Source organism: Trichechus manatus, unplaced genomic scaffold, assembly GCF_000243295.1.
Source record: "Trichechus manatus latirostris isolate Lorelei unplaced genomic scaffold, TriManLat1.0 scaffold00164, whole genome shotgun sequence".
Classification (NCBI taxonomy): domain Eukaryota; kingdom Metazoa; phylum Chordata; class Mammalia; order Sirenia; family Trichechidae; genus Trichechus; species Trichechus manatus.
This window is the reverse complement of record NW_004444100.1, coordinates 2,539,976-2,561,968: the sequence shown is the minus strand read 5'-3', so window position 1 is coordinate 2,561,968 and position 21,993 is coordinate 2,539,976. Positions and strand designations below refer to the sequence as shown.

Sequence of the window (21,993 nt, the reverse complement as noted above, 5' to 3'; positions counted from 1 at the left end):
CATTCAACCTTTCTGTATGTAAATTTTCTCATTTATAAGATTAAGATACTACTTCACAGAGTTACTGTGAAAACCAAATAAAATTATGAATATAAAGACATTTTAAGAAAGCAAATAGTATTTTAAAAGACAAGGCATTATTATATCAGCACAATAGGTAAAATCCTGACTTTTGCACCATAAAGAAGCCTTCTGCGCCGTAAGCGCAAAAAACCTACAATATTAAGCATCATACTCATAACAGCTGTTACATAAATAAGTTTAGTACAGCTATCCTAAATTATTCTAATATGATTCTTGCAGAATGATAAGCAAAGAGAACACTGAACTCTATTCACAAGTGTGATTATAAATTTGGTGCTTAGGAAGGTATATTTGCTCGTTCGTCCACTAGCACTGAGGGTGAATTTGGTTTATCCTACAGTAGTTCTGTTCAAATACAGACCAGACAGAGTATCTATAGTAAGAAGCATAGCAACACAACTCTAACTGCCATACTTATTTATATTAAAAAAAATGAGAATGATATTCAAAAACCTTGTTCTTTGTGTGAGCGGTCTACCTGGTAGTTTTTAAACTATTGGGTAGGACTTTTTTTAAATTTATATGTTTATTCTTAACACCGATATGCAATTTTTTATTATTATTTATATGGGGGGGGGGAGTGAAGGAGAGGAGATTCCCAGTACATTCTGCTAGTCACCTAACCCAGAGCCATTCTGAGAAAAGCAAGAACACCAGCAATGTGGTGTCCTCGTTAGGTGAAAATTGAAAGTGTACACATACACACAAAACCACAAAGGCATGTAAGCATTTTTAAACACCTATTCCTTGAATCTGACTTTATCTACATATACCTAAGCAGATTTTTCTCCCTTTAGGTTTTTTTTTTTTAAATTCTGTTAAGGGCAATGCTGAAGAACCATTTTGCAATTCACAGCCCTAAAAAAATCTCAATTACATTACTTATAAATCACTCCAATATTTGGTGCTTTATGTTCTGGGAATTCTTTACATGTAATCTAAATTCCTCATACTATAATTTAAACCAGATTCCTCTCATTTATGTTTTGTCTGTAAGAGACAAGTAAAACCAGGATGATCAAGAAAGATTAAGCAAATGATTTTATAAATACATATGTATATAAACTGCTATTAATTCATTTTCCTACAGATAAATATGAAACATTTAATAAAGTGACATTTCTTTATTTCAGATATAGTTGCTTGAATTAAGCTAACAAAAGGTTACTTAGTGGATAACAATGATTTGTAAATAGCTATCAATGTTAAGGAGAGAACAAAAAAATGAGTTCATTCATTTTTCCACCCATCCACTGAAACATTCAACAAGTACTTTCTGAGCACCTGTTATCTACCAGGAACTAAGTTAAATGCTAGAAATAAAGATGAAAGGCACATTCCTGAATTCCAAGGATGAATACACAGCAGAGTTGTAGACCCTATACCATTTTACTCAGACAAGAAGGGAAGACAGAAGTGTCCAAGAAGGCTTCCTAGGAAAGGTAACTCCTAAGTTGGCTGGAGGAAAGGCAATCCAGACCAAGAAGAGTACATGTGAAAGTACAGAAGCCTAAAAGAAAATGGTCTAGTCCAGGAGCAGCAAGTAGTTCCTTTTGGTTGGAATGTGAGGTGCACAGGGGAAAATACTAGGAGATAAGGGGGGAAGGTCATTTTGTGAAAAACCAGTTTGCACTACTGAGGGCAGGTCACATTTTCCCTTACAATCTTAAAGACATCACTGACACCACAAGGTCCTACCTACTTTTCTATAGAGGCAGAATATCTAGATCACATAGAAGGAGAATTTAACTTCAAATTAGTAAGAATAAAACTAATGGTGTTTCACAATACAGGGGAAGTCAGCACAACTGGACTAAACCAAAAGCTAACAAGTTTCCTGAAGACAACCAAACACTTTGAGGGATAGAGTAGCAGAAGCAAGGGTCTGGGGACCATGGTTTCAGGGGACATCTAGGTCAATTGACATAACACAGTTTATTAAGAAAATGTTCTACATTCCACTTTGGTGAGTGGTGTCTGGGGTCTTATAAGCTAGCAAGCGGCCATCAGCATAACATAGTTCATAAAGAAAATGTTCTATAGTCTACTTTGGTGAGTAGCGTCTGGGGTCTTAAAAGCTTGCAAGAGATCATCTAAAATACAATACATCTATTGGTCCCACCACGTTCAGAGCAAAGGAGAATTAAGAAAACCAAAGATACAAAGAAAATATCTGTCCAAAGGACTAATGGACCACATGAACCACAGCCTCCACCAGCCTGAGCCCAGAAGAACTATATGGTGCCCGGCTATCACCACCAACCACTCTGACAGGGATCACAATAGAGGGTTCCAGACAGAGCAGGAGAAAAATGTAAAACAAACTTCAAATTCACAAAAAAAGACCAGACTTATTGCTCTGACAGATTGGAGGAACTCCGGAGACTACGGCCCCCGGACACACTGCTAACTCAGAACTGAAGCTACTCCTAAAGTCCAGCTTTCAGCAAAAGATTAGACAGGCCTATAAAACAAACAATAACACAGGTGAAGAATGTATACAATTAAGTATATGTATACAATCAAGTATATGAGACCAAATGGGCAACATCTGTCCAAAAGCAAAGACGAGAAGGCAGGAAGAGATAGGAAACCTCGACAAACGGACACGGGGAACTCAGGGTGCAAAGGAAAAGGGGGAGCGTGCTGACACACTATGGGGATTGCAACCGATGTTATTAAACAATTTGTGTATAAAATTTGTGAATGAGAAACTAACTTTCCCTGTAAAATTTCACTTAAACCACAATAAAAAAATGAAAAATGAGAAGACGCAAATTACCAGTATCAGGAATGAAAAAGGGGCTATCACCACAAACCCCACCGACATTAAAAAATATAAAGAACTATATGAACAATTCTATGCCCATGAGTTTGACAGTTTAGATGATACGGGCTAATTCTTAAAAAAACACAAACTACCAAAATGAAGTAAATAATCTGAACAGTCCTGTCCTGATTAAACAGCCCTGGTGGCACAGTGATGAAGCACTTGGCTGCTAACCAAAAGGTCGATGGTTTGAATCTACCAGCTGCTCAGCAGGAGAAAGATGTGGCAGTCTGCTTCTGTAAAGATTACAGCTTTGGAAACCCTATGGGGCAGTTCTACTCTGTCCTATAGGGTCACTATGAGTTGGAATCAACTCAACGGCAATGGGTTTGTGTTTTTTTTTGGTTATCCTGATTAAGTAAATTTAACTAGCCACTAAAAGACTTCTAAAAATAAACATAGAAAAAATGAAAAAAGAAATAAACCCACAGCACCAATACTTTTATATTAGTTGAGTGTAGGAGTAAGTCATTTTGCTTTCATTGTTATGTTCTGTGATGCTTTTAAAATGTTGGAAACCTGTAAAAGATTTGATGTATAAGACTTAATAGAGCTCTTAAGAGATTAAGTAAATTCACAAAACTTATTAATTATGAAAATGGTGTTTACATGTTGAGAAATTTTTATTTCATCAATTTTTAAGTTTAATAAATAGAGTATTTAAATAAAGAAATCATGAATGAATATATGGCTGGTTGTGTAAACTACCTACCAAACACTAACCAAAAATAAAGAAAGAAAGAATTCCATGTGTGTATTCTACAACTCGGTATTATTTCTATAATAATTCTCACCACCACGTCAAATTAAGAAATGATTGCTTACTCCTCAACATACACCTCTAGTTTATGAATTTACTAATAGACACTGAACTCCTAGCAGGGGTTAAACTCTAGCATAATAAACAAGGAACTTATTAAAAAAACTCCATGTCACACAAAATCTTTTTTTTTAACCCAACAGCCATTCTGATGCTTAAGGTTGTGTGTCAACTTGGCTGGGCCATGATTCTCAGTGGTTTGGCAGTTATTATGTACTTTGACCGCTATGCAATGATGTAATCACCGCCATAAAGAGATCTGATATAATGTAATCACCTCCATGATGAGATCTGCTATGAACAGCCAATCAGCTGAAAGGGAGTTTCCTTGGAAATGTGGCCTGCATCCAATACATGCGGACTTTCTGACAAAGCTCACTTGGCTTTTGTTCTGTTCTGTCTGGATCCTGCATTCAGCTCATCATCATCTGAACTATGGTTCTTGGGAGTTGAGCCAGCAGCCTGCCATCTTACCTGCCGATCTTGGGTTCATCAGCCCCTGCAGCTATGTGAGTCAGGAGACGCCTGATGCCTGACCCACAGACTTTGGACTTTCCAGCCTCTACCACCATGTGAGCCATTTCCTTGATATAAATATCTCTCTCTCTCTCTCTCTCTATGTATGCTTCACTGGTTTTGCTTCTCTAGAAAACCCAGCCTAAGACAGCCATTTATTAAAAATAACTGTGAAATTCAAAGGAACTGCTACTCCATAAATAAACACATCTTCTTCCTATAAACACTGAATAACTTAAAAATCAATTTCATTTTTTCTAATAATACACTGCATTTCTAGTTAATGAGATTTTATTAAACTGAGCAAAAGTAAGATGTAAAACCCCAAGTGTGAATTTTAAAATATTTTGCTTAGTATGGTACACTTAAAGTTCTTAAGATACATTTGGCTTTATGACTTTACTCTTTCAAAAAAAAAAAAAAACTCTAAATGCAAGTCACTCTAACTTCAAACTTCACGTTATAGAAAAATATACAAATTACTAATGTCACACTATAAACATCAACAAAACACTAAAAGACATGCAAGAAAATCTGTAGACATCTTCACTCTTTATATAATATGCTTAACCTAGAACTCAATAAACATTAATGAAGGGTAACAGAAAAGTAACTAAAAAGGTAATTTTCAAACTGAATATACAGATGTACAAATAAGATACACGGTAAACCTGTATCTCCAAACTCTGGCAGATGTCATACTAGTTACTAGACTAATATTAAAAGCCTAAATATTGACAAAAAAAAAAAAAACACGCCAAACCCATTGCCGCTGAGTCGATTCCGATTCATAGTAACCCTACAGGACAAAGTAGAATTGCCCCATAGGGTTTCCAAGGAGCGCCTGGTGCATTTGAACTGCCGACCTTTTGGTTAGCAGCCAAACTCTTAACCACTACATCAGGGTTTCCAAACATTGACTATTTGTATATAATGTGTATATATACACACAAACACACACAATCTGCTTAAGTTAAAATGCCAAGCAATTCCAAATAACCTTCAAAATAAACTGCTTCAAGAACAGCTCATCAGTTTCTGCATATAACTCAATTTAAAATGCTCTTAAACATACTCTCAAAGGAAAATAAACCTACTTATTTCCTTTTTACTTTTAAAGTAATGCAGTCTACTGCTAAAAATCTATCATTAAATAACTCACTTGATTCAAATACTCAAGTAATAAAAATGTTTGATATATATACATATGTGTATGTGTGTTCTGACACTCCCCAATCCTGCAAAATATATATATATTTAAAAAAAAAAGATAACCAGAAACATTTACCTCAAGGTAAATCTATTCATTTGATGAGTTTGTACGGGCTATTAATAAACATTTTTCAAAGAATAATGACAATAACACAGAAAAATGTTTGTGATATAAGGTTAAGCAGAAAAAAGTATACAACACTGTTACTAAATATATATAAATATATATACAGACACACTAAATGCAATGTGGCATCCTGAGCTGAATCCTGGAACAGAAAAAAGGCACTAGTAGAAATACTGATGAAATTGAAATAAAATCTGTAGTTTAGTTACCACCACCATACCAAAGTTAATTTCTTAGTTTTGACAAACGTACCATGGTTACCTAAAACATTCCAACTCACAGCGACCCTATAGGACAGAGTAGAACTGCCCCCTACAGGGTTTCCGAGGCTGAAATCTTTACGGAAACAGACCATTACATCTCTCTCCCATGAGCAGCTGATGGGTTTCTGAACCACCGACTTTTTGGTTAGCAGCCAAGCGCTTAACCAGTGCACCACCCGTGCTCCTACAGGATTGCTATGAGTTGATATCGACTCTACAGCAACAGGTTTGGGTTTTGTTTTGTTTTTGCTTTATCTAAAATGTTTACGTGAGGGGAAGTTGGATGAAAGGTACATGGAAATCTCTGTACTATCTCTGCAACTCTTCTATAATAAATTATTTTGAAACAAAAATTTTTTTAAAGTTATTCTTTGTGCACAGAAGCAAATTTGAGGATTCTCGTAAATAAAATTTTACACTCATTTCTTTTTCTCTTTCTCTCTTTCCCCTCTCTCTCTCTCTCTCACACACAATAAATACATAAACCCAGAAAAAAAAACTAAACTGAAACACACTAAAATGTTAACACTGGTTCACTTGGTAGGATGACAAGTATTTTTTCCCTTTATATTTTACCATATTTTCAACAGTGTGAACTGGTTGTATAATCAACAATAAATTATTAACTAAAGAATACATAAATCAATACTTACTAAATGCTTCTTTAGAAAGAAAAGCTGTAAATGTCTAAGCAGAGCCTAAAGGCAAATGACATACAAAACAGGTTAGGGCACACTGTGAAGAACACAGTGGCCAAGGGAAATTGCCAGAAGAATTTAAGTAGGCAAAAGCCTAATTAATTAGTGCTGCAAACCTGCCAATACACAGAACTTAACATTACTGTTAGGCTTAAAGGTGCCTGCGGCCAGCAAAGTGATGCTCAGAATTCACGCGTCTTGGGGAATGCCCCCAAAAGACTATTCAACATTAAGAATTTATGGAGATACACAGCCTGCTTTTGCTCCAAACAAAATAATTCGGTTGGACACCTGGTGCACAACAACCCTCTAAGAACTTCAGTACCACAATATGTTCTTTTTCTCCCCACTTCTCCCTTTCCTCTCTAACACCTTCTTAACATCTGTTTCCAGCCCTTAGCCCTAAGGCCTGAAGATGGTACCCTAGTGCCGTTTAGCACATGGGTAGAATTAACAGGGTGATGATTTGAAGTCCCTGAGTTATGCTAACAGATAACATGCTTGGTTAACGTGCTGGGCTGCTGAGTCCACCCAAAGGTGTCTCAGAAGAAAGGCTTGGCATCTATTTCCGAAAAATCAGCCTCTGAAAACCCTATGGTCACAGTTCTACTCTGACACACATGGGATTACCAATGGTCCAAGTCAGCTCATGACAACTGCTACTGGTATACTGTTATTCATCAAAGACAAGACATGATTGATTTTAAGACCAGGGTTTTATATACCATTGAGAAAGAAAAAAAAAAAGTTGCTACAGCGTATCACTGATTGTAAGATACACCCAAACTTCAATGAACAAAAGTAGAAAATGTCTTGGAGTCAATGAAATATGGCATACAGTCAATGAAAGAAGCATCAACTCATTACAAATAAAGTATCTTCTCTTTGCTCTTTTCCATATGATAGAAGACAGCTGCATTACATCTCATTAACACATAAAATCATTGTCCAAACTTAAAGAGTTGATCTTTAAATTGCCAAGGTTCTGAATGCCAAAATACAGCCAGGGGCAAAGGAGAAAACTTAACCAAGGGTTGGTAAACTTTTTTCTATAAAGGGCCAGACAGTAAATATTTTAGGCTTTGTGGGCCATGAGATGTCTGTCACAACTATTCAACTTTGCCATTGTAAAGCAAAAGCAGTCACAGACAATATGTAAATGAATCAACGTAGCTGTTCCAATAAAACTTAATTAATGAGCAAATAAATTTCAATTTCATATAATTTTCACGTCACGACATATTATTCTTCTTAAAAAATGTAAAAAAGCCATCTTTAGCTTGCAGGCCATACAAAAACAACTTGCAGGTGCAAGTTGGTGGAGAAGTTCTTCTAATACATTCTTTCAATCTTATTTTCTCCTTTCTAGTCCTATCTCTATAATAGTTAAAGGTGTACTGTGTATATGTATGTCTCATGATCTCAGAGCAACTACACAAGAACAAGAGATATGCTTAAAAATTATATATATATATATATATATATATATATATATAACATGCATGTATGCATGTATATAGTCTTTCCCAATTGTTTCTGTACAAATCTTCCTGGGATATAGGCTGTATTTGCTACACTAATGTTTCTGAAAGAAGTGGTAGGATTTCAGACCACCCACGCCTCAGTGTTCTTATGAGCACTTGATAAATATTGGTGTAAAGAACAATCCGGTAATGCACATTGATGGAAACTATTTTCACCATTTTTCAAATGAGGAAATGAAGGTAAAGAAAGTAATCAAAACTTTACAGGAAACCAAAGTTAGAATTTTTACTTCCCCTGTCTACTGCCTTAACTAAGACAACATGCACTCTTCCTCTCAAGGTTTCATGGTTTGTTTTTCTTCAGATTTGGTTTGATCTCAAACTCAAGGTATCAATCATCAGTGGTGACTATAACTCTAGAGCACCATATTCATAAGTACAGCTAAGGTCACTGGGGCTATTCCTTCTGAGCACACTTCTAATAAAATATAACTTGAAAGCAACTGTAAGAATATTTCCTTTTAAAACAAATGTGGAGAAAACAAATCTCTACAGAAAACAGCATGAATTTCCAAGATGATGTTTGATTGTGTCCCACTTTTAAAAGGTTCTTTCACCAGTATTAGCTGAAAGACTACTTACTTTAAATCTTCTTTAGAAATTTTTTAACTTAACTCAACATTTAGCTAAAAGAGTGTTAGTTTCATATGATTATGCATATAGAATACTCATGTCAAAGCAATTTTCTCTCAGCTCTAAAATCTTAAATTTTCCACATGCAAATTGCAAATCTGGATTCTCTAAACTAAACAGGTGCTAAACAGAGGTGGAATATAGCTCAGGCAGGATTTTAATTCGCATATAATTGATAAACAGCCTACAATAGTGCTGCTACTTAAATGTACTTAAAACATCACATTAAAATCTAAACTAAAAGGCTTTGCTTTTAGCATTCTAAATTCCTCTAGTAGAAGATAATATCAATCTCCAATATATGCCAGCAAGGCGGCATGATACAGTGAAAACATCACAGTCTTTAGGCATAGAGAGATTGAAGTTCTTACTTAACATCTCTGAACCTAAATTTCCTCATATCCACTGCCTCTGAGTCGATTCTGACTCACAGTAACCCTCAAGGACAGAATAGAACAGCTCCACAGGGTTTCCAAGGAGCAGCTGGTGGATTCCGATTGCCAACCTTTTAGTTAGCAGCCAAGCTCTTAATCACCGCACTACCAGGGCTCCATAATTTCCATAAATTTCCTCATAGGTAAGTTAAAAACACTATCACACCATTATTACCTACCTCATAAGGTTATTTCAGGTTAGGAGGCTGTTGCAGTAGTAACAATGTGGGTCTGAATTAAGGTAGTAAACAATGAAGATGAAGAAAAGAGAATGGATTAGAGTGACACTTAGGAGCTAGCATCAATAACACCTGATGACTGATTACACTGGGAAGGAAAGCGGGAGTCAAGGAGAATACCCATTTATTGCTTAGGTGACAGTACATTTATTGAGCTAGGAAACCACAGGAAGGAGATACTGTTTAGACAAATAGATAAACTCAGTTTTGAATGTATTGTGATGCCTGTGAGATATCCAAATGAAGATGTTCAATATACAAGCAGAAGGACAGGTACAGAAGTGGAAGAAAGATCTGGGTTGGAGGTATATATCTGGAAGTCAACAGCTTATGAATGGAAATCCAAGACATGACACAAGTTGAGATTGCCCAGTGAGAAAAAAAGTAAGACCTACAGAAACTCAGAAACACCAACATTTAAGGGAAATGCAGAATTAGAAAAGTCTAAAAAGGAGATTGGACAGGTGCTGTTCAAGAAGCTGAGGGAAAACCCCAACAATATGGTATCATAGAAGCCTAGGGGAGAGAATGAGTTAAGGTCAGAGAGGATAGGAAGAACAGTGTCCAATGAAAAAGGTAAGACTGCAGAAACCAGGGACATTTAGTTTAGAAAAAAGAATATTTGCAGTATGGAAGACTAAAGCAGAGACAGATAGCTATCTTCAAATTTCTTTGTCACAAAATAATAGACTTGACTTACTCAGAAGTTGAACCAAGCCACAGAAGTCAGAAGTCTATGGGAATGAAATTTTAGCTCAATACTTAGGCATTAAAACTAATGTGCATAGTTTCATCAGAAAACATGAAGATGGAGAAAAGTTAAGTAAATAAAAGTAAAAAGATCACTTTAAAACTCAAATTGGCCTTAGGATACTCAAATGCAAGCTCAGGGACGAAATGTTCTCTGTGATTGAGGGTGTAGCTCTTACTGAGGTCAAACAGTAGCAATCAATTACAGAATTGGGGTCAGTACTGAAATCCCCTTGTCTGTTTTCAGTTCTAACTTTCTGACATCACAACGAAGATGCATCTGCAACTCCAAAAGTGTGTTATTTGCACAGGTAAAGTTATAGATTTCAAGAATGAATAAATGGGAGATTGAATCAAATATTTTAAATAACTTCCTTTGTTATATTAAAAACTTATAAATCCTGATAAAACACAGAAAGTGTTCCATCATTCTTTCAAGTGTTTAATAAGCACCTTCTATCCTCACGTGCAGCCACCACCCGTCTGACAGTGGAGGCTTGCATGTTGCTATGACGCTGAGCAGGTTTCAGCAGAGCTTTCAAACTAAGATAGGCTAGGAAGAAAGGCCTGGCAATCTCCTTGAGAAAATCAGCCAAAGAAAACCATATGGATCACAATGGTCGATCTGCAACTGATCATAGGGATGGTTTAGGACTGGACAGTGTTTTGTCTCATTGTGCATGAGATCACCATAAATCAGGGACAACATAAAAAAATTTTTTTTAGCTCAATACAAGTAAGAACTTAACATCTATCTAACAAAGAACTGAGTTCTCTATAAATGCTGCATTTCCAATCACAAGCAATGTTTCAGTGACATCCACTAGTGGTTAAGAAGCTGGATGGGATAACTTGAGCTTTCTTTCAACTGATGTAAACTGCAAGGACTAAACTAAATCTGAAATACTTCTGCATTAAAGGCATCAAAGGAAAAGACACAGCAAAAGAACTTTAAATACTTAGAAATATAAAGTAATGGTTCTCTGAGGTTTTTAAAATTATATTCAATTAATTCTAAGTAAAACACTTAAAAAGATAAAGGCGTTTTTAACCTCGTGAGTCCAAAGTAAAACATTCAATACAAAAAACTTTAGGTCTTTACCCAACTTTGTGGTTGATTTTTAGCTATAATAATTGTTTAATGTCATTAAAATCAACCCAACTGAGTTTTTATAACTTTCTACTGCTAAAAAATTGTTTCTTTCTTTTCTTAAAAGTTACAGGCACATCATTTTTTTAAAGGCAGAGTTAATTTAAAAAGAGTTATTTGCAATGCCAGACAGTCTCCATTTGCTCTTCCAGAGCCACTCTCTAACCGTCTCTAACCTGTTCTGTGCCCTAGGAGCCTGACCTGCATGCAGCACTGGCCAGAGACCAGAAGTGGGAGAAAAGATGGGAAATACCTAGCTCCCCCACGGCAGGCTCCAGGTTGGTTGTGGCTCCATTCCTTACTAAGGTTCTGCTACCGATGGCTCCTGTCAGGCAGCCCTCTTCTATACTTAACAGCTCTTGCTGGGTTCATGTAACCATTCCTCCCTCTTGCCCCTTGGATCACAACGATCCGATCCACAACCAAACGTGGAGAAGGTGCAGGACCAGGCAGTGTTTTGTTTGGTTGTGCATGGGATCGCCATGAGTTGGGGGTGGGAGTGGGGGTAGACAACTCAATGATAGCTAACAACATTACCACCTCTAGGTCTAAACTTCATTGGCTGACTTTCAGAAGTAGATTGCCAGGACTTTCTTCCTAGTCCATCTTAGTCTGGAAGCACCACTGAAATCTGTTCAGCTTCATAGTAACATGCAAGCCTCCAGTGACAGACGGGTGATGGCTGTGCATTAAGTGCACTGGACAGGAACTGAACCTAGGTCTCCCACGTGGAAGGTGAAAATTCTACCAACTGAACCACCATTGCTCCCAGAGGTGGTAACAGCTTCCTGCTATTGCTAGTTGGCCTGGACACCATCACTTGCTTGTTTCCTTTAGCCTGTCCACACTCTGTAAACTATTCCTTCATTAAATTCTTAACTATTACACTTTTCAGTGTTCTGTTTCCTGCCAGAATTCTGACTGATAAAGTTGCTACTGATGTTTTTCATACTGTAATTGTATCTTGCACTAACACTGTTGGAGAATACCTTAAGAAAAGAGACATGATCACCAACTTTTACACTTCTTTAACAAACCAACTAAACTCCTCAAGGATGAAAAATAAAAATTACCTACCTGAAAAACTCATTGAAAGGAAAAAGGAATTATTTGTAAATTTTACTAAGAAAAATATTCAAAAATCTTGAGATCATTTTGAAACCTCGCTCTCTCACATCCCATATCCAATTCATCAGTTTTTTCAGATCTATCTTCAAAATATATCCAATGTTGACAAATGGACCACAACTACCACAGCCTCCATCAGCCTGAGTCCAGCACAACCAGATGATGCCTGGCTACCACCACCGACTACTCTGACAGGGATCACAATAGAAGGTCCCAGACAAAGCTGGAGAAAAATGTAGAACAAAATTCTAACTCACAAAAAAATTTTTAAAAAGACCAGAGTTACGGGTCTGACAGAGACTGGAGAAAACCCGCGAGTATGGCCCCCGGACACCCTTATAGCTTAGTAATGAAGTCACTTCTGAGGCTAACCCTTCAGCCAAAGATTAGACAGGCCCATAAAATGAACTGAGACTAAATGGGCACACCAGCCCAGGGGCAAGAATGAGAAGGCAGAAGGGGGACAGGAAAGCTGGTAATGGGGAATCGAGAAGGAAAGAGTGTTGACGTCTTGGCAACCATTGTCACAAAACAATACGTGTATTTAACTGTTCAATGAGAAACTAATTTGTTCTGTAAACATTCATCTAAAGTACAATAAAAAGAAAAGAAAAGAAAAAAATCCTAAATTGAACCACTGCTTACATGTTCATCATTACTTCTCTGGTACAAGCTACCATAATTTCTTATCTGAATGTCTGCAATAGCCTTCTAGTTGGTCTCTGCTCTCACTTCCTTCAGGTTTTTGCTCAGAAATCAATTTATTAGAGGACTTCCCTGAGCACCCTACATAAAACAGGTAAACCCACTTAATCCCGCAATGGTACTCTCTTTTTCTCTTGTTGTTGCTGTCAGGCGCCGTCGAGTCAATTCCGACTAATAGTGACCCTATAGGACAGAGAAGAATTGCCCCATAGGGTTTCCAAGGAGCAGGTTAACTGCTGACTCTTTGGTTAGCAGCCTGCACTCTTAAATCACTTTGCCACCAGGGCTCCCTTTTCCTCTTACCCTGCTATATTATACTGTTCCACAAATGAGTTATCACCAGCTGGTATACTATATACTGACTTCTCTATTTTTTGATTCCTCGTCTCTCTACCCTCGCCACCATAAAACGTCAACTGCATAAGGGTAGAGACTTTGTTTTGTTCACTGCATTTTCTCCAGTGATAATTCTGAATTCCATGTTTTAAAGTCATCTTAATAAATAACTAGTAAATAAGCTGTTCATGAGTAAGAGTGAAAGATTCTTTGGTTATAGTTTTATTGCTGTGTTTTCATGTTACAGAAATTCAGGGGCAAAATTTATCATTATGTTACTATTTTAACAGTATCCAGTACTGGGCTATTTACTCATCCAGCTAAAACTTATTGAGCAGTTAGTATCTGTCTGGCACTCTCTAGACACTGGAGAAAATGCACTGAACAAAACAAAGTCTCTACTCCTACCTATGCCTATTAGTAAAGGAAAATATCCAGAACACACTCCCTTCACCCAAAAGAAAATGTATCTGGGTTTGGAGGCAATGAATATTGTTTCCACAAAATATGGCCTTAGTGACACTGCTTTAGTTGTAACAAGATAATCAAATCTTCATTCAAGTATCTGAGGCAAAATTATTCTGAAAAATAGAGAAATAAACGATTTTTTTGAAACCAAAATCTCTTTGAATTATTAAAAATGTGCTAAGATATCACATACTAAGAATGGACTTTTTATAAAAGAAAGTTGTATGATTTAAATCAAAGCCACCCCCACCTGAATTAATGATGGTGTTATTTTTGTACTAGTAACTATATCAGAATATAGAATAAAATAATTTAATAACACTAAAGCTATATTCTTTATTTTACAGGGTAGGCTACACACACAAACACACACACTTTAAAACAAAAAGATAAATAAGAAATTACACATTCTGAGGTATGCTGTTGTTGTTAGGTGCCGTCAAGTGGGTTCCCACTCGTAGCGACCCTATGTACAAAAAAATCAAAGACTGCCCAGTCCTGCGCCATGCTTACAGTCGTTGTCATGCTTGAGCCCACTGTTGCATCCACTGTGTCAATCCATCTTGTTGAGGGTCTTCCTCTTTTTCACTGACCCTCTAGTTTACCAAGCATGATGTCCTTCTCCAGGGACTGGTCCCTCCTGATAACATGTTCAAAGTATGTGAGACAAAGTCTCCCCATCCTCGTTTCTAAGGAGCATTCTGGCTGTACTTCTTGTGAGGTACAGTCAATATTTTTGTAAAGATTCTAGTTAATTTAAAGATAAAAAATTTAAAATACTAAAAAGATTTCAGACTATAATAAACACAATATTCTACCATTTATGAATGGGCCTTCAGCTGGCACAAATGCAGCATAACTGTTGGGCCTGTTTGCAAGAGCCAGTTATCCAATACCTTCAAGTAAATCACTCTTTTATTAGATTTTTTAAACTTTGGGTTGCTCCAGGAGTTATATGTATTTAAGAGTGGAAGATGATTTAGAATCTGGTAAAAGTCAGCAAGTACGTGACTTTGGGTTTCAAAAAATACTTGAGGAACTCAAGAAATGTTTCTTTTTTAAATAAACTTTATTTAAAGAACAATTTGAGATTTACAGAAAAACTGATAAAATAGTAGAGAGAATTCTCAAAGACCCCAACACTCAGTTTTCCCTATTATTAACATCTTACCTTAGTATGGTACATTTGTTACAATTAATGAACCAATATTGATACATTATTATTAACTAAAGTCTACACTTTATTCCATGACCCATCTGTTAGTCTGTCCTACTATGGTGGCTTGTGTGCTGCTAGGATGCTGGAAGCTATGCCACGGGTATTTCAAATACCAGCAGGGTCACTCATAATGGACAAGTTTCAGTGGAGCATCTAGACTCAGACAGTCCAGGAAGAAAGGCCTGGTGATCTACTTCCAAAAGTTAGCCAATGAAAACCTTATGGATCACAACAGAACACTGTCTGGTTCGCTTGCTTTTGGACACATCATCAGGAGGGGCCAACAGTTGAAGGGGGGCATGTTTGGTAAAGTAGAGGGCCAGTGAAGGCAAGGCGGATCCTCGGTGATGTGGATCGACACAACAGCCACAATGATGGCGTCTAAGATGCCAGAGATCATGAGGATGATGCTGGACCAGGTAATATTTCATTTTGTTGTACATAAGGTCACTGCCATAAGTAGGAGTCGGTTCAACAGTAGCTATCTGTCTGTGTGTCTATCTATCACTGTACTTTATTCAGATTTCCTTAGTTTTTATATAATGTCCTTTTTCTGTTCCAGGATCTCATCCAGGATACCATATTACATTTAGTCATCATGTTTCCTTAGGCTCATTTTAACTGTGACAGTTTCTCAGACTTTCTTTGTTTCTGATGACCTTGGCAATTTAGAGGAGTACGGGTAAGGTATTTTGTAGAATATTCCTTTAATGGCATTTGTCTGATGTTTTCCTCATAATTAGATTGGGATCATTAGTTTTTACAGAGGGAAAGTACCATTTTTATCACAGCATAAGCTTGATACATACTATCAACATGACTTATTACTGTTGATGTTAACTCTGATCACTGGCTGAGGTAGTATTTTATCAGGTTCCTCCACTGTAAATTTACTCCTCCCCTTTTCTATATTGCACTCTTTGGAAAGAAGTCATTATGCACAGCCCACACTTCAGGGGCAGGGAGCTATATTCCACCTCGTTGAGGACAGAGTATTTACATAAATTATCTGGAATTGTCCTGCATAGGAGATTTGTCTCTTTTCCATTTATTTATTTATTCAATCATTTATTTATGCCAGTTTGGACTCATGGATATTAACTTTATACTTTGGGTTATTTTCTCGCTCAAACTGTTCCAGCTTTGGCCACTGAGAGTTCTTTCAGTTGGCTTCTGTATTCCTTTGAAATATTCCCATCAGTTTGAGGTTTTTTTTTTAGCACTTCCTTACTTTCTAACACTACAAGATGCTGCAGGCTCATCTTGTATCCTGCCTCAGTCCTTAAATCAGCCATTTCTCCAAGGAGCCTGGGTTCCTTTTATTAGACAATAGTATTAGAAACCAAGATTAGGGCACTAGGTGTGCTCTTTGCTACTGGAGTGTCATTGCTTCCAGAAGGTCTAAGTTTTTAACTGAATTTTATGGGGAATTTGCATAACAAAATATAGAAATAAATTCATAGAGAATAGACTAAGTCTATGGAGTTTTAAGATTAATGCTTAATGATAGACAAAGATTAACTAATGCTCAATCATAGACGTATTTATTATCACTTTTTACAGATGTGTTTTAAAAATATTTCATTCTTATTGAAAAATACAAGGAAGACTGAATTTTTAAAAATATAAAATTGGTACAAGCTTTTTTTTTTTTTTTAAAGGAGCAAATGCATAATGTCAGGAATAAAATCACTATGGTTTCTGTATGTCAGCAAGCAGTTTGCCAACTTTTTGGTCTCAGGGACACTTCACACTTTTAAAAATTATTGAGGATTCCAAAGAGCTTTTGTTCATTTGAGTTATATCTATTGATATTTACCAAATTAGAAATTAAAACTAAGAAATGTTTAAAATATTTATTAATTTATCTAAAATAATAAGCCTATACATGTTAACGTAAGTAATACTTTCATGGGAAAAGTGATTATTTTATGAAACTATATTTAAAACAAAATAATAATGAGAAATTGACATTATTTTACATTAACACTGTCTAGCTTAATAAAATACAGCTGGATTCTTACATCTACTTCTGTGTTATGTTGTTCTGGTTAAAGTATATAAGTATATGAAGAAAATCTGCCTCACACAGATATATAGTTAAAAAAGAGAGTATTTTAATAGTCATTTCAGATAGTTCTTGACACAAATTGGTGGATACAAGTTTTCCAACATTCTAAGTTTCACTTGAAAGCCTGATTTTTTTTTTTTAATCACTGACAACAGATACAGCTGTTTTTCTTGAAGTGTTAGACTCAGTTCATTTTTGAGAAAACAAATGTCAAATACACAAGTCTGAGCAACCAGTTTGTCTATCCTGTTGCTTGAAGGGAAAAAAAAAGAAGAAAGAAAGAAAGGGTGTTAGAGGTAAAATGCAGCTAGATCAGCTCACAACTCAACTGACAGAGTACTTTTTCTCAAGACCACAATTGTACTTCAGTGTGCAGCAGAAGTGCTTTATGTATCCTTTTCATTTCATCACACAGAATATTAATCAGATGTGTCCTCAAGGTCAAGATCTAATAAAATTAATAATTTCTACTGCTTCATGAAGGACATGCTTAAGTGAAACCGGACTTTTTTTAAAAGTATGTGTGCGCAGCAGTGAAGAATATGACTACTAGTTCAGTTTTTTACCACTGCCTTAATCTGTGCTGTCAGCAGTTTTACCCACCGTTGCTTCTGCAGCTTCACTACAAACGTCAACACAGTGAAAAAGACAAAAAACCTCTATTATTATCAAAATAGTTTTCACCTCTGTCATGGATTGAATTGTCCCCCAAAAACATGGTTAGGCCATGATTGCCAGTATTGTGTAGTTGTCCTCCATTTTGCGATTATAATTTTCCTATATGTTGTAAATCCTAATCTCTGCCTATGGTTACTGAGGCAAGATTGGATTATGTTGAAGAGGATTAGGGCAGAGTGTAACACCCTTGCACGGGTCACATCCCCAAGCCAATGTAAAGGGAGTTTCCCTAGGGAGTGGCTGCCAATGTAAAGGGAGTTTCCCTAGGGTGTGGCTGCACCGCCTTTTATCTTACAAGAGATGAAAGAGAAGTGAGCAGAGAGTGGGGGACCTCATATCACCAAGAAAGCAGTGCCAGGAGCAGAACGTGTCCTTTGGAACCGGGGTTCTGGCACAGAGAAACTCCTAGCCCGGGGTAAGACTGATGACAAGGACCTTCCTCCAGAGCCAACCAAGAGAGAAAGACTTCCCCTGGAGCTGACACCCTGAATTTGGACTTGTAGCCTACTAAACTGTGAGAAAATAAATTTCTCTTCGTTAAAGTCATCCACTTTTGATATTTCTGTTATAGCAGCACTAGATGACTAAGAGATCCTCACAGACTCCCTGCTCTCAGGGACCCACAGAGGTCCACAGAACATACTTTAAGAACTGTCCAAAATTAGATATTCCAAAAATAAGAGAATATTATGAACATCATCATGCCAAGAAATTACAGATATTAAATGAAATGGATAAACTGCTAGAAAAAACTTAATTTATGAAACCTGATTCAAGAAAAAATAAAATATGAATAGTGTTATAATCTTTAAAAAATTCAATCAACAATCAAAAAAATCCTTCCATAAAAAAATTCTAGGCCCAGATAGCTTCATAGATGAGTTCTGTCAACGTGGAAAAAAGAAATAATTTTACACAAAGTCTTCCAGAGAATAAAGAAGGTTCCCTCTCTGACTCATTTTCAAACTAGCATAACCTTGATACTAGCACAACCAAAAAAGAACAGCACAACACAATAAAAAATACAGGCTGATTGCCTTCACAGATACTGGTGCAAAATTCTTAAAATATTAGCAAACTGAGTCCAGTAACATATAAAAGGGGTAATGCCTGATGATTTCACTGGAGTTATGCCAGGAATCAAAGGTTGTTTTAACATTAAGAAAACCAAAGTAATTTTCCACATTAGTAGATTAAGGAAGGGGAAAAAAAATCATCTCATCATCAATAGATACAGACAACAGAAATCTTTTCAGAGGCTTCTCACAACAGAAAAGTTACAGCTATAGGGCTACTTTGGGAGATTCAAGTAGTCTAAAAGGACCTAGTTTCCTGGATCTAAGAAAAAAAGTAGGCTCCAGTAATGGACTAAAGGGGAAACCTTTCTACATGACAAAGGTGCAACCAGTATCAGTTTTTACAAAAGAAAAAAATTAAGACCAAGAACCCTAACCAAGATTTTCTTAATATTCCACATTAAGTGCAGCGTGCTTGGTGTTCCCTCACACATCTGTCCTGACAGTCCACTAACAAACTTCTTATAAAACAATCAATTTGTAAGACAATGATGACCTATAATGTTGCCTCCCACTTACTAATCATCATCATTAAAGAGGGTATGAATGGCACATCAGAGTAGGAGCCCTGGTGGTGTAGTGCTTAAAAGCTCAGCTGCTAACCAAAAGGGTGGCAGTTCAAATCCTCCAGGGCTCCCTACAAAACGATATACTGCCATTTCCATTGGTGCAGAAATTAAGGAAATTCAGTAGAGCCCATCTTATCCAATTCAAAGCAGATCTAAAGTTACTTGGCTAAAGTGGAAAATAGGGGGAAAAAAAAATACCTTACACATTTCATTTTAGTTTAGAGCATATCAAAGGACATGAATTCACCAAAAAGGGCAAGGTTCTTTTTTAAAAAAAAATGGGGGCATTCTGATTGGAACTCTGTGTTATATTTCTTGCATAAACCTTACCTAAAATTTATGTTCAACCATGTGTCTGTCAGTTTGTCGTACTTTGGTAGCTTGCATGTTGCTGTGATACTGGAAGCTTTGCCACCAGTATTTCAAATACCAGCAAGGTCACCCTTGGCGGACAGGTTTCAGCTGAGCTTCCAGACTAAGACAGACTAGGAAGAAGGGCCTGGTAGTCTATTTCTGAAAAAATTGGCCAGTGAAAATCTGAAAGGTATCCAACAGAATGCGGAAATTACTGAACAGTATCATTAACATCACACTCAAGTAAAATTTTGTTGAAAATCATTCAAAAGCGCGTGTAACAATACAGCCACAGAGAACCACCAGAAATTCAAGACAGATTCAGAAGAGACCGTGGAATCAGGAATATCATTGCTGATGTCAGACGGATCCTGGCTGAAAGCAGAGAATACCAGAAAGATGTTTACCTGTGTTTTATTGACTATGCAAAGGCATTCAACTGTGTGGATCATAACAAATTATGCATAGCACTGCAAAGAATGGGAATTCCAAAATACTAAATTGTGCTCAAGAGGAACCTGTACACAGACCAAGAGGCAGTAGTCTGAACTGAAGAAGGAGATACTGCATGGTTTAAACTCAAGAAAGGTGTGAATCAGGGTTATCTCCTTTCACCAAACTTATTCAATCTGTATGCTGAGCAAATAATCCAAGAAGGTGGGCTTCATGGAGAAAAATGCGACATATGGATTGGAGGAAGGCTCATTAACAACCTGCGTTATGCAGATGACACAACCTTACTTGCAGAAAGCAGAGAGGACTTGAAGCACTTACTGATGAAGATCAAAGATCACAGCCTTCAGTATGGATTACACCTCAACATAAAGAAAACAAAAATCCTCACAACTGGACCAATAAGCAACATCATGATAAATGGAGAACAGACTGAAGTTATCAAGGACTACATTTTACCTGGATCCACAATCAACTCCCATGGAAGGAGCAGTCAAGAAATCAAACATATTGCATTGGGCAAATCTGCTGCAAAAGATCTCTTTATAATTGTTAAAAAGGAAAGATGTCACTTTAAGGACTAAGGTGCGCCTGACCTAAGCTATGGTGTTTTCAATTGCCTCATATGCATGTGAAAGCTGGACAATGAATAAAGAAGACTGAAGAAGAACGGACATCTCTGGATTACGGTACTGGCAAAGAATACTGAATGTACCATGAACTACCAGAAGAACGAACAGATCTGTCTTGGAAGAAGTACAGCCAGAATGCTCCTCAGAAGCGAGGATGGCGAGACTACGTCTCGTGGAGTCTGGATAGGTTATCAGGGGGGCCAGTCGCTAGAGAAGGATGTCATGCTTGGTAAAGCAGAGGGTCAGGGGAAAAAGAGGAAGACCCTCAATGAGACGGACTAACACAGTGGCTGCAACAATGGGCTCAAGCATAACAACGATTGCGCAGGACTGGGCAGTTTTTAGTTCTGTTGTACATAGGGTTGCTGAGTGGGAATCAACTCAATGGCACCTAACAACAACAAAATGTATGTGTCGCATACCATTTGATCCAGCAGTCCCACTCCTGGGGGTGTATCCTAGAGAAATTAGAGTCGTCACTCAAATAGACATACGCACACTTATGTTCATGGCAGGATTGTTCACAATAGTGAAACGATGGAAACAACCTAGATGCCCATCAACAGATGAATGGACAGACAATCTATGGTACATACACACGATGAAGTACTATGCAGCGAGAAAGAACAACGATGAATCTGTGAAGCATATGCTGAGTAAAATAAGTCAATCACAAAAGGAAAAATATTGTATGAGACCTCCATTGTAAAAACCCATGGAAAAGTTCACACACAAAATGTAACGATCTTTGTCGGTTACCAGGGATGGGGGGGATACTAAATAGGCAATAGATAAGTGGTATCTTGGGTGAAGGGTGAGACAGTACACAATACGGGGGAAACCAGCACAACTTGTACAGGGAAGGGTCATGGAAGCTCCATAAGACACATCCAAACTGAATTGCTGGGTGGAGGGCTGTTGGGACCATGGTCTCGGGGAACATCTAGCTCAATTGGCATAACACAGTTTATAAAGACAATGTTCTACATTCTACCTTGGTGAGT

At 37.1% G+C, this 21,993-nt stretch overlaps 1 protein-coding gene across 7 annotated transcripts in view; it reads right to left on the bottom strand.

Moving 5' to 3' along the window:
• Positions 1-21,993, bottom strand: part of FRS2 (fibroblast growth factor receptor substrate 2) — a 143,657-nt gene that overhangs the window by 29,881 nt on the left and 91,783 nt on the right. Inside the window, exon 1 of one of the 7 annotated variants that reach the window (XM_023740816.1) lies at positions 9,341-10,041. The exons of 5 other annotated variants lie outside the window; for them this stretch is intronic. The gene's annotated coding sequence lies outside the window, so the exon portion shown is untranslated. Of the gene's footprint in view, positions 1-6,505; positions 6,599-9,340; positions 10,042-21,993 lie in introns of those variants that run through there. One more of the 7 variants, XM_023740815.1, reaches the window with a different exon arrangement.